Below are 14422 nucleotides of genomic sequence, written 5' to 3'. Positions count from 1 at the left end.
AAATCCAGTCCGCATTTTCTCCGCGACCTTGCTTGCGGTCCTGCAGGTGTACGAAGCACATTAGCACACAGCACTGCAGAACAAGAACGTGAACGGATGCAGAATGGACATAAGAAACTTTTTCAAGAAAGTAAGTATTCATCACTGCTTGTAGTAAAATGTATGAGCTCCCCTTTACACCAGGTCTGTGTTTGACAAAAAGTTGACATTCCCGCTCTAAAACAATGCCTCTACTTAGTTAGCTAGTTAGCCTGAAATGCATCATTAAGGTTCTGATTATTTATAAAGTTAAATGTGCACTCTTTTTTACCATTTGCTATCTTTGGGGTTACTTCCTTCTGGAGCATCAGCTGTGTTTCTTACTTTACACATGGAGGAGAACAGGAGCTGAGCTCATTCACATATGACTATCATCAGTAGATAATAACAATAATCATCATGCAAGTAATTGTTTCTTGTTGATGCTGTAAACAAAATGTCACTGTGCAAACCCATGTTTGTTGTTGTACTGAACACAGATTGAAAATAAACCGACTGAAATAATAATAATAACAATGAATCATTGCTAAGTCTTTGTTAGCCGTTTGGGAAGTTTTGTGCTCGTGCCCTACGTTCGCTCGCATCCTGTGCATCTCCTGGGGGCTAAGCCCCCCCTGTCCTTAAAAGCTAGTGACGCCCCTGCTTCAGTCATCAACAATTATATCATCTGAGAAATGGACATTGTAACAGTGTACAGTAGGTCTCACTACTTTGTAAACATATTTGACTTCAAACAGTTTCTTAAACTGGTTCATGTTAGTACTTTGTTTGACTTCTTTGCTTAATCCAGTGCTCCTGGATTGATCCAGTGCAACCCTATAGACTAACACCCTCCCCCCTCCACATCCCACCTCCCCGGATTGTAAATAATTAAATGTAAATAATCAAATGTATATACTTGTTTTTATGCTTTCTGAACTCACTATGTTCACTGCTCGCTGTACATATCCTACCAAGTCAGACCTACACTGTCTCAATGTCCATTTCTCAGATGATGCAATTGTTGATGACTGAATTGCTGATATCAACCAAACCTAATCCCCCTAGACCAACCCCCCCCCCCCCCCCCCTCCACATCTCCCACCCGCCGGATTGTAAATAATGTAAATAATTCAATGTATATACTCTGATGATTAACTTGTGTGATGACTGTATTATGCTGATAGTATAAATTTGTACCTTGAATTGATTTACGTGGAAGTTGAAAAACTTATTCGGGTGTTACCATTTAGTGGTCAATTGTACGGAATATGTACTGTACTGTGCAATATACTAATAAAAGTTTCAATCAATCAATCAATCATCACCCCCCGAGGAAAAACAAAACATTTTGCGCCCCCGACCTCACTCTCCGCCGCGACTATAAATAGTGTCATTTGTCTAAAAAATAGTTATAACACCACTGCCTAACATTGTATCCTTATTAACATTAAAGAAAACGTAAATATAGATCAGTGTTTTTTAACCATTGTTGGGCCGCAAGGGGCCCCTAGAGCAGACCTGGGAAAATTAAGGCTCAGGGGCCACATGCGGCCTGTTAAGCTTTTCAATCTGGCCCGCCGGACATTCCCAAATAATTTTTTTAGATCTTTAAGATGGAAACTGTAGCTACCAATATGATGTGCAGTGATGTTTTCTAATGTCCGTAAATCTTGAACTATACAAAGTATTTCAAAGGTTGGAATCTGCGCTTACCAGTTACTATGGTAATCTAATTAGTTACTATGGTCATCTAATTAGTCACTATGGTAATCTGCGTCACAGCAGCTCAGACGAGGCACCAAGCAGTGTGGGCGGGAAGCGTTTCCACAGACGAGGAAGGAGCTTTTCACAACAAAGTTCTAAAGCTTAGTGATATATCAGATTGTAGGTGGGTTTATTTTGTACCTTTCGCGTTCATATTTCACTGTTTGTTGCATTTTTGTTGCGTTTCACTTGATTGTAAAATATGTCGATCGAAAGGGGGTGTGACATTCATAATTTGTCAATATTCAATGTTTTATCGTTCATAGAAAAAAATTGAAATTCCATTACGTTTTTTTAAGGCTGTCATAACGTTTTTAGCATTCAATCAGACATTATTGTGAAGTTTTGTATTAGTGTCCCTAAAAATAGATATACCGGCCCTCAGACACATTTTTTTCTGTAAAAGTGGCCCCCCAGTCAAAATAATTGCCCAGGCCTGCCCTAGAGGGCTGTTTTTCAGCTGTGGTCCGTATGGGCCGCAGTGGTACTCAATTGTAATACACTTTTCCACCACTTGTGGCAGTAATGACAATATCAAACAGAAGAAGTCAGGAGCTAAAGTCAGAGAAGATTCTTTGGCACAAAAAATATGACTAAAGTGGTGAAGCTGTAATTTAATTTTGTTGACAGTTTAGTTAAGAAACATTGTTTATTTAGATTATGTATTCTTAGCACAGCACAATTGTATGCAAATATATTTTCGTCAGATATTTATGAGTCCATTCTAATGCAGTATATTTGATTTGTAGCCTGACCTAAAACTAAAATGTATGTGTTAAGTTATTAATATTCATTGTGATTAACATATTGTTTGATATCGTTTGGCAAGGTTTATCCTATTAAACTATGAGTAGTGTTAATATTTGAGTGGGCCCCAGGCCCCTCTGTCGTGGAAAAGTTGGGCCTTGAGGTCAAAATGGTTAAGAACACCTGATATAGATCAACTTTCAACATATAATAACTTTAATAACACTGTTTTTAGTTTGTAGCAGTAAAGATTTAAAGGGCATCAATTTGACTGAAATTATTATTACAATTTTTATTAAAATTAAATTAATTCTTTAATTTTTTACACTTTTTTAATAAAATGCAATAAATAATAATACATTGAAATTGATCAGCAACATTAACTCAGGAGTACAATATATGAAAGACTTTAACCTACAAAACAAAAATAAAAAAAAATGGGTGCTTTAAAAAAAATGTAATATACTGATACTGGTATACTAAAGGTATTAAGTGTTGTACATGCTTTTTATAGATTTTATTTGTAAAAAAAGTACTTTATATTGAGTAAACAATCTCAAAGTGTTACAGTGTATTAAAAAAATAAATAAAGAAATAAATAAAAACTAAACAGCCAAATAGTTATAATTAGTATGCAAAAGAAGGGCTTTTAAGCCTTTTTTAAAAGCATCCACAGTCTGTGGTACCCTCAGGTGGTCAGGGAGAGCGTTCCACAGACTGGGAGCGGTGGAGCAGAAAGCCCGGTCTCCCATTGTTCGTAGCTTTGTCCTCGGAGGTTGGAGGAGGTTAGCCGGTCCGGAGCGGAGGTGTCGTGTGGAGGATTTGGGAGTGAGTAGTTCTTTGAGGCAGAGGGGGGGCATTTCCATGCATACAAATGTTGCAAGTTAGCTATTCCCCGAGGTTATATTTCTCCTCTGTTGCGAAAAAATGTTTGGGTAGCAGGTTTAAGTTTACTTTGAACAGAATCTGAAAAGGCACCAAATCATTGAATTTCAATATTGGATTCAATAAATAAAGTCTTTATCGATCGTGCTCCTAACGTCACACACCATGAATTGATTAACTTATTCGGGTGTTGCCATTTATCAATCAATCAATGTTTATTTATATAGCCCTAAATCATAAGTGTCTCAAAGGGCTGCACAAGCCACAACAACATCCTCAGTTCAGATCCCACATAAGGGCAAGGAAAAACTCACAACCCAGTGGGATGTCAATGTGAATGACTATGAGAAACCTTGGAGAGGACCGGAGATGTGGGAGACCGGATGAAATGGACGTCGAATGGGTCTAGCACAGGGGTCACCAACCTTTTTGAAACCAAGAGCTACTTCTTGGGTACTGATTAACAGAGGTGTGGACTCGAGTCACATGACTTGGACTCGAGTCAGACTCGAGTCATGAATTTGATGACTTTAGACTCGACTTGACAAAATGTAAAAAGACTTGCAACTCGACTTCGACTTTAACATCAATGACTTGTGACTTCACTTGGACTTGAGCCTTTTGAATTGACATGACTTGACATGACTTGCTACTTTCCCCAAAACCCAAAGATGAAAAAGTTATTCGGGAGCGCTCCGTATTTTTCATTGTGTACTTGTCTATCAGCGTTGCGTGTGTCAGCTGGTGTGCTCTCAGTACAACAGCCAATCAAATTAGATCTACTTTGTTTTCATCACACAGCATTCATCCAATCAAATTGCAGGACAACCAACGAAGAAGACATGTCCAAACCACACGCCAGTGAACAAAAAATGATACCTAAAATAATTTTGTTTGGGTTTAAAAATTACGAGGTGGTCAACACAAAACGGTTTGCAGTATGCAACACATGCGGTTCCAAAATGACTGATGGAGAGGCAACAACTTCCAACTTCGTCCGGCATTTGAAGTTGCACAAAGAATGGTAAGTTTTGAATGTAAGATAACGTTTATTGGCTAAGTAACGTGACTTTTATTTGCTGTGTAGTTAAATCAGTGAGGCTGTAAACTCACTGCTAACGTTATAACGTTATTGCAAACACGGGAATCTGTTGCAGTTCACTACCTTATTCATACTTTTTGTTCAGTGATTTTTTTAAGCAGGGTTACGTTAGCCAATATATCACATGTAACGTTAGACGGCGGTCAGCAGCACCGCGTATTTTAGCCACCTAAAAAAAGACAAAAATAGTAAAATAAAGGTCAGTTAAAATGTATACTATATTATGAATATGTGTACCGTTTTAGCTAGCTTTCTGACATACTGTTGGTTGTTTACCTCAGTGGTCCCCAACCACCGGGCCGCGGCCCGGTACTGGTCCGTGGATCGATTGGTATCGGGCCGCACAAGAAATAATTTTTTTTTTTTTTCTTTTTTAAATTAAATCAACATAAAAAACACAAGATACACTTACAAGTAGTGCACCAACCCAAAACAACTCTTTCCCCCCTTTTGTTCTGGGCATTGAACATGAAGACTCTTCCTTCACTGTTCCGAGTGGCCATGAGAGTCTTGGCAGTGCCTGCCTCCAGTGCTCCAGTGGAGCGAGTTTTCAGCCATGGTGGCATCATACTACGCCCCCATCGTGCACAAATGACTGACAGACTCTTGGCTAATTTGGTCTTTTGCAAATGCAATGCAGCATAGGGCCCTGACATATAAAAAGTACAACTTTTTTGTTGTGTTCATGTATATGTCATGTTTTTTCAATGTTAACACTTTTGTACAAATAAGTACATTTGAACTTTATTTTTCAATGTGTTTGTTCTGTAAAGGAATGAGTTAATGTTTAAAATGACTGGTTAATAGTGCTATTATAAAGTGCAATGTCAGCACAATTTTCTTTCCTGCAATTTAAAATGCACTTGTTTTAATAAATAAATACAGCGTTTGAAAAGCATACACAATCTGTGTTAATATATTAGTCTGTGGTTAAAAGGACTTGAAAGGACTCGAAACTCAAAATGCAGGACTTAGGACTTGACTTGAAACTTTCCAGTCTTGACTTTGGACTTGACTCGGGGCTTGCCTGTCTTGACTCGGGACTTGACTCGGACTTGAGGGCAAAGACTTGAGACTTACTTGTGACTTGCAAAACAATGACTTGGTCCCACCTCTGCTGATTAATGCGAAGGGCTACCAGTTTGATACACACTTAAATAAATAAATATATTGTCATTTGTAAGTTACATGTAAGTGTGATTTAAACAAGAATAGCTAAATAAATATATATGTATGTATATATATATATATATATATACATATATATATATATATATATATATATATATATATATATATATATATATATATATATATATATATATATATATATATATATATATATATATAAATGGGTATTTCTGTCTATCATTCCGTCGTACATTTTTTTTCCTTTTACGGAAGGTTTTTTTGTAGAGAATAAATGGTGAAAAAACACTTAATTGAACGATTTAAAAGAGGAGAAAACACGAAAAAAATGAAAATTAAATTTTGAAACATAGTTTATCTTCAATTTCGACTCTTTAAAATTCAAAATTCAACCGAAAAAAAGAAGAGAAAAACTAGCTAATTCGAATCTTTTTGAAAAAATTTAAAAAAGACTTAATGGAACATCATTAGTAATTTTTCCTGATTAAGATTAATTGTAGAATTTGGATGACATGTTAAATAGGTTATAATAGGTTAAAATCCAATCTGCACTTTGTTAGAATATATAACAAATTGGACCAAGCTATATTTCTAACAAGGACAAATCATTATTTCTTCTAGATTTTCCATAATAAAACTTTTAAAAGAAATTCAAAAGACTTTGAAATAAGATTTAAATGTGATTCTACAAATTTTCTAGATTTGCCAGAATAATTTTTTTGAATTTTAATCATAATAAGTTTGAAGAAATATTTCACAAATATTCTTCGTCAAAAAAACAGAAGCTAAAATGAAGAATTAAATTAAAATGTATTTATTATTCTTTACAATAAAAAAATAAATAAATACCTGAACATTGATTTAAATTGTCAGGAAAGAAGAGGAAGGAATTTAAAAGGTAAAAAGGTATATGTGTTTAAGTTTGTATTTTTTCTCTAAAATTGTCTTTCTGAAAGTTATAAGAAGCAAAGTAAAAAAAATAAATGAATTTATTTAAACAAGTGAAGACCAAGTCTTTAAAATATTTCCTTGGACTTTCAAATTCTATTTGAGTTTTGTCTCTCTTAGAATTAAAAATGTCGAGCAAAGTGAGACCAGCTTGCTAATAAATAAATACAATTTAAAAAATAGAGGCAGCTCACTGGTAAGTGCTGCTCTTTGAGCTATTTTTAGAACAGGCCAGCGGGCGACTGATCTGGTCCTTACGGGCTACCTGGTGACCGCGGGTACCGCGTTGGTGACCCCTGGTCTAGCATAATATTGTGAAAGTCCAGTCCATAGTGGATCTAACATAATAGTGAGAGTCCAGTCCATAGTGGATCTAACATACTAGTGAGAGTCCAGTCCATAGTGGATCTAACATAATAGTGAGAGTCCAGTCCATAGTGGATCTAACATACTAGTGAGAGTCCATTCCATAGTGGATCTAACATAATAGTGAGAGTCCAGTCCATAGTGGATCCAACATAATAGTGAGAGTCCAGTCCATAGTGGATCTAACATACTAGTGAGAGTCCATTCCATAGTGGATCTAACATAATAGTGAGAGTCCAGTCCATAGTGGATCTAACATACTAGTGAGAGTCCATTCCATAGTGGATCTAACATAATAGTGAGAGTCCAGTCCATAGTGGATCCAACATAATAGTGAGAGTCCAGTCCATAGTGGATCTAACATTCTAGTGAGAGTCCAGTCCATAGTGGATCTAACATCATAGTGAGAGTCCAGTCCATAGTGGATCTAACATAATAGTGAGAGTCCAGTCCATAGTGGATCTAACATAATAGTGAGAGTCCAGTCCATAGTGGATCTAACATAATAGTGAGAGTCCAGTCCATAGTGGATCTAACATAATAGTGAGAGTCCAGTCCATAGTGGATCTAACATAATAGTGAGAGTCCAGTCCATAGTGGATCTAACATAATAGTGGGAGTCCAGTCCATAGTGGATCTAACATACTAGTGAGAGTCCAGTCCATAGTGGATCTAACATAATAGTGAGAGTCCAGTCCATAGTGGATCTAACATAATAGTGAGAGTCCAGTCCATAGTGGATCTAACATAATAGTGAGAGTCCAGTCCATAGTGGATCTAACATAATAGTGAGAGTCCAGTCCATAGTGGATCTAACATAATAGTGAGAGTCCAGTCCATAGTGGATCTAACATAATAGTGGGAGTCCAGTCCATAGTGGATCTAACATATTAGTGAGAGTCCAGTCCATAGTGGATCTAACATAATAGTGAGAGTCCAGTCCATAGTGGACCTAACATACTAGTGAGAGTCCAGTCCATAGTGGATCTAACATAATAGTGAGAGTCCAGTCCATAGTGGATCTAACATGATAGTGAGAGTCCAGTCCATAGTGGATCTAACATACTAGTGAGAGTCCAGTCCATAGTGGATCTAACATCATAGTGAGAGTCCAGTCCATAGTGGATCTAACATAATAGTGAGAGTCCAGTCCATAGTGGATCTAACATCATAGTGAGAGTCCAGTCCATAGTGGATCTAACATAATAGTGAGAGTCCAGTCCATAGTGGATCTAACATAATAGTGGGAGTCCAGTCCATAGTGGATCTAACATAATAGTGAGAGTCCAGTCCATAGTGCATCCAACATAATAGTGAGAGTCCAGTCCATAGTGGATCTAACATAATAGTGAGAGTCCAGTCCATAGTGGATCTAACATACTAGTGAGAGTCCAGTCCATAGTGGATGTAACATAATAGTGAGAGTCCAGTCCATAGTGGATCTAACATAATAGTGAGAGTCCAGTCCATTGTGGATCTAACATAATAGTGAGAGTCCAGTCCATAGTGGATCTAACATAATAGTGAGAGTCCAGTCCATAGTGGATGTAACATAATAGTGAGAGTCCAGTCCATAGTGGATCTAACATACTAGTGAGAGTCCAGTCCATAGTGGATGTAACATAATAGTGAGAGTCCAGTCCATAGTGGATCTAACATAATAGTGAGAGTCCAGTCCATAGCGGATCTAACATAATAGTGAGAGTCCAGTTCATAGTGGATCTAACATAATAGTGAGAGTCCAGTCCATAGTGGATCTAACATAATAGTGAGAGTCCAGTCCATAGTGGATCTAACATACTAGTGAGAGTCCAGTCCATAGTGGATCTAACATAATAGTGAGAGTCCAGTCCATAGTGGATCTAACATAGTAGTGAGAGTCCAGTCCATAGTGGACCTAACATACTAGTGAGAGTCCAGTCCATAGTGGATCTAACATACTAGTGAGAGTCCAGTCCATAGTGGATCTAACATAATAGTGAGAGTCCAGTCCATAGTGGATCTAACATAAGAGTGAGAGTCCGGTCCATAGTGGATCTAACATACTAGTGAGAGTCCAGTCCATTGTGGATGTAACATACTAGTGAGAGTCCAGTCCATAGTGGATGTAACATAATAGTGAGAGTCCAGTCCATAGTGGATCTAACATAATAGTGAGAGTCCAGTCCATAGTGGATCTAACATAGTAGTGAGAGTCCAGTCCATAGTGGACCTAACATACTAGTGAGAGTCCAGTCCATAGTGGATCTAACATACTAGTGAGAGTCCAGTCCATAGTGGATCTAACATAATAGTGAGAGTCCAGTCCATAGTGGATCTAACATAAGAGTGAGAGTCCGGTCCATAGTGGATCTAACATACTAGTGAGAGTCCAGTCCATTGTGGATGTAACATAATAGTGAGAGTCCAGTCCATAGTGGATGTAACATAATAGTGAGAGTCCAGTCCATAGTGGATCTAACATACTAGTGAGAGTCCAGTCCATAGTGGATGTAACATAATAGTGAGAGTCCAGTCCATAGTGGATCTAACATACTAGTGAGAGTCCAGTCCATAGTGGATCTAACATAATAGTGAGAGTCCAGTCCATAGTGGATCTAACATAGTAGTGAGAGTCCAGTCCATAGTGGACCTAACATACTAGTGAGAGTCCAGTCCATAGTGGATCTAACATACTAGTGAGAGTCCAGTCCATAGTGGATCTAACATAATAGTGAGAGTCCAGTCCATAGTGGATCTAACATAAGAGTGAGAGTCCGGTCCATAGTGGATCTAACATAATAGTGAGAGTCCAGTCCATAGTGGATCTAACATAATAGTGAGAGTCCAGTCCATAGTGGATCTAACATAGTAGTGAGAGTCCAGTCCATAGTGGACCTAACATACTAGTGAGAGTCCAGTCCATAGTGGATCTAACATACTAGTGAGAGTCCAGTCCATAGTGGATCTAACATAATAGTGAGAGTCCAGTCCATAGTGGATCTAACATAATAGTGAGAGTCCAGTCCATAGTGGATCTAACATAAGAGTGAGAGTCCGGTCCATAGTGGATCTAACATAAGAGTGAGAGTCCGGTCCATAGTGGATCTAACATAATAGTGAGAGTCCAGTCCATAGTGGATCTAACATAATAGTGAGAGTCCAGTCCATAGTGGATCTAACATAATAGTGAGAGTCCAGTCCATAGTGGATCTAACATAAGAGTGAGAGTCCGGTCCATAGTGGATCTAACATAATAGTGAGAGTCCAGTCCATAGTGGATCTAACATAATAGTGAGAGTCCAGTCCATAGTGGATCTAACATAATAGTGAGAGTCCAGTCCATAGTGGATCTAACATAATAGTGGGAGTCCAGTCCATAGTGGATCTAACATACTAGTGAGAGTCCAGTCCATAGTGGATCTAACATAATAGTGAGAGTCCAGTCCATAGTGGATCTAACATAATAGTGAGAGTCCAGTCCATAGTGGATCTAACATAATAGTGAGAGTCCAGTCCATAGTGGATCTAACATAATAGTGAGAGTCCAGTCCATAGTGGATCTAACATAATAGTGAGAGTCCAGTCCATAGTGGATCTAACATAATAGTGGGAGTCCAGTCCATAGTGGATCTAACATATTAGTGAGAGTCCAGTCCATAGTGGATCTAACATAATAGTGAGAGTCCAGTCCATAGTGGACCTAACATACTAGTGAGAGTCCAGTCCATAGTGGATCTAACATAATAGTGAGAGTCCAGTCCATAGTGGATCTAACATGATAGTGAGAGTCCAGTCCATAGTGGATCTAACATACTAGTGAGAGTCCAGTCCATAGTGGATCTAACATCATAGTGAGAGTCCAGTCCATAGTGGATCTAACATAATAGTGAGAGTCCAGTCCATAGTGGATCTAACATCATAGTGAGAGTCCAGTCCATAGTGGATCTAACATAATAGTGAGAGTCCAGTCCATAGTGGATCTAACATAATAGTGGGAGTCCAGTCCATAGTGGATCTAACATAATAGTGAGAGTCCAGTCCATAGTGCATCCAACATAATAGTGAGAGTCCAGTCCATAGTGGATCTAACATAATAGTGAGAGTCCAGTCCATAGTGGATCTAACATACTAGTGAGAGTCCAGTCCATAGTGGATGTAACATAATAGTGAGAGTCCAGTCCATAGTGGATCTAACATAATAGTGAGAGTCCAGTCCATTGTGGATCTAACATAATAGTGAGAGTCCAGTCCATAGTGGATCTAACATAATAGTGAGAGTCCAGTCCATAGTGGATGTAACATAATAGTGAGAGTCCAGTCCATAGTGGATCTAACATACTAGTGAGAGTCCAGTCCATAGTGGATGTAACATAATAGTGAGAGTCCAGTCCATAGTGGATCTAACATAATAGTGAGAGTCCAGTCCATAGCGGATCTAACATAATAGTGAGAGTCCAGTTCATAGTGGATCTAACATAATAGTGAGAGTCCAGTCCATAGTGGATCTAACATAATAGTGAGAGTCCAGTCCATAGTGGATCTAACATACTAGTGAGAGTCCAGTCCATAGTGGATCTAACATAATAGTGAGAGTCCAGTCCATAGTGGATCTAACATAGTAGTGAGAGTCCAGTCCATAGTGGACCTAACATACTAGTGAGAGTCCAGTCCATAGTGGATCTAACATACTAGTGAGAGTCCAGTCCATAGTGGATCTAACATAATAGTGAGAGTCCAGTCCATAGTGGATCTAACATAAGAGTGAGAGTCCGGTCCATAGTGGATCTAACATACTAGTGAGAGTCCAGTCCATTGTGGATGTAACATACTAGTGAGAGTCCAGTCCATAGTGGATGTAACATAATAGTGAGAGTCCAGTCCATAGTGGATCTAACATAATAGTGAGAGTCCAGTCCATAGTGGATCTAACATAGTAGTGAGAGTCCAGTCCATAGTGGACCTAACATACTAGTGAGAGTCCAGTCCATAGTGGATCTAACATACTAGTGAGAGTCCAGTCCATAGTGGATCTAACATAATAGTGAGAGTCCAGTCCATAGTGGATCTAACATAAGAGTGAGAGTCCGGTCCATAGTGGATCTAACATACTAGTGAGAGTCCAGTCCATTGTGGATGTAACATAATAGTGAGAGTCCAGTCCATAGTGGATGTAACATAATAGTGAGAGTCCAGTCCATAGTGGATCTAACATACTAGTGAGAGTCCAGTCCATAGTGGATGTAACATAATAGTGAGAGTCCAGTCCATAGTGGATCTAACATACTAGTGAGAGTCCAGTCCATAGTGGATCTAACATAATAGTGAGAGTCCAGTCCATAGTGGATCTAACATAGTAGTGAGAGTCCAGTCCATAGTGGACCTAACATACTAGTGAGAGTCCAGTCCATAGTGGATCTAACATACTAGTGAGAGTCCAGTCCATAGTGGATCTAACATAATAGTGAGAGTCCAGTCCATAGTGGATCTAACATAAGAGTGAGAGTCCGGTCCATAGTGGATCTAACATAATAGTGAGAGTCCAGTCCATAGTGGATCTAACATAATAGTGAGAGTCCAGTCCATAGTGGATCTAACATAGTAGTGAGAGTCCAGTCCATAGTGGACCTAACATACTAGTGAGAGTCCAGTCCATAGTGGATCTAACATACTAGTGAGAGTCCAGTCCATAGTGGATCTAACATAATAGTGAGAGTCCAGTCCATAGTGGATCTAACATAATAGTGAGAGTCCAGTCCATAGTGGATCTAACATAAGAGTGAGAGTCCGGTCCATAGTGGATCTAACATAAGAGTGAGAGTCCAGTCCATAGTGGATCTAACATAAGAGTGAGAGTCCGGTCCATAGTGGATCTAACATAATAGTGAGAGTCCAGTCCATAGTGGATCTAACATAAGAGTGAGAGTCCGGTCCATAGTGGATCTAACATAATAGTGAGAGTCCAGTCCATAGTGGATCTAACATAAGAGTGAGAGTCCGGTCCATAGTGGATCTAACATAATAGTGAGAGTCCAGTCCATAGTGGATCTAACATGATAGTGAGAGTCCAGTCCATAGTGGATCTAACATGATAGTGAGAGTCCAGTCCATAGTGGATCTAACATACTAGTGAGAGTCCAGTCCATAGTGGATCTAACATAATAGTGAGAGTCCAGTCCATAGTGGATCTAACATAAGAGTGAGAGTCCGGTCCATAGTGGATCTAACATAATAGTGAGAGTCCAGTCCATAGTGGACCTAACATACTAGTGAGAGTCCAGTCCATAGTGGATCAAACATACTAGTGAGAGTCCAGTCCATAGTGGATCAAACATAATAGTGAGAGTCCAGTCCATAGTGGATCTAACATAAGAGTGAGAGTCCGGTCCATAGTGGATCTAACATAATAGTGAGAGTCCAGTCCATAGTGGATCTGACATAATAGTGAGAGTCCATTCCATAGTGGATCTAACATAATAGTGAGAGTCCAGTCCATAGTGGATCTAACATAAGAGTGAGAGTCCGGTCCATAGTGGATCTAACATAATAGTGAGAGTCCAGTCCATAGTGGACCTAACATACTAGTGAGAGTCCAGTCCATAGTGGATCTAACATACTAGTGAGAGTCCAGTCCATAGTGGATCTAACATAATAGTGAGAGTCCAGTCCATAGTGGATCTAACATAAGAGTGAGAGTCCGGTCCATAGTGGATCTAACATAATAGTGAGAGTCCAGTCCATAGTGGATCTGACATAATAGTGAGAGTCCATTCCATAGTGGATCTAACATAATAGTGAGAGTCCAGTTCATAGTGGATCTAACATAATAGTGAGAGTCCAGTCCATAGTGGATCTAACATAATAGTGGGAGTCCAGTCCATAGTGGATCTAACATAATAGTGAGAGTCCAGTCCATAGTGCATCTAACATAATAGTGAGAGTCCAGTCCATAGTGGATCTAACATAATAGTGAGAGTCCAGTCCATAGTGGATCTAACATAATAGTGAGAGTCCAGTCCATAGTGGATCTAACATACTAGTGAGAGTCCAGTCCATAGTGGATCTAACATAATAGTGAGAGTCCAGTCCATAGTGGATCTAACATAATAGTGAGAGTCCAGTCCATAGTGGATCTAACATAATAGTGAGAGTCCAGTCCATAGTGGATCTAACATAATAGTGAGAGTCCAGTCCATAGTGGATCTAACATAATAGTGAGAGTCCAGTCCATAGTGGATCTAACATAATAGTGAGAGTCCAGTCCATAGTGGATCTAACATAAGAGTGAGAGTCCGGTCCATAGTGGATCTAACATAATAGTGAGAGTCCAGTCCATAGTGGATCTAACATACTAGTGAGAGTCCAGTCCATAGTGGATGTAACATAATAGTGAGAGTCCAGTCCATAGTGGATCTAACATACTAGTGAGAGTCCAGTCCATAGTGGATGTAACATACTAGT

Source organism: Nerophis lumbriciformis, linkage group LG09 (assembly GCF_033978685.3).
Source record: "Nerophis lumbriciformis linkage group LG09, RoL_Nlum_v2.1, whole genome shotgun sequence".
Lineage (NCBI taxonomy): Eukaryota > Metazoa > Chordata > Actinopteri > Syngnathiformes > Syngnathidae > Nerophis > Nerophis lumbriciformis.
Note: the sequence above shows the minus strand (reverse complement) of the source record.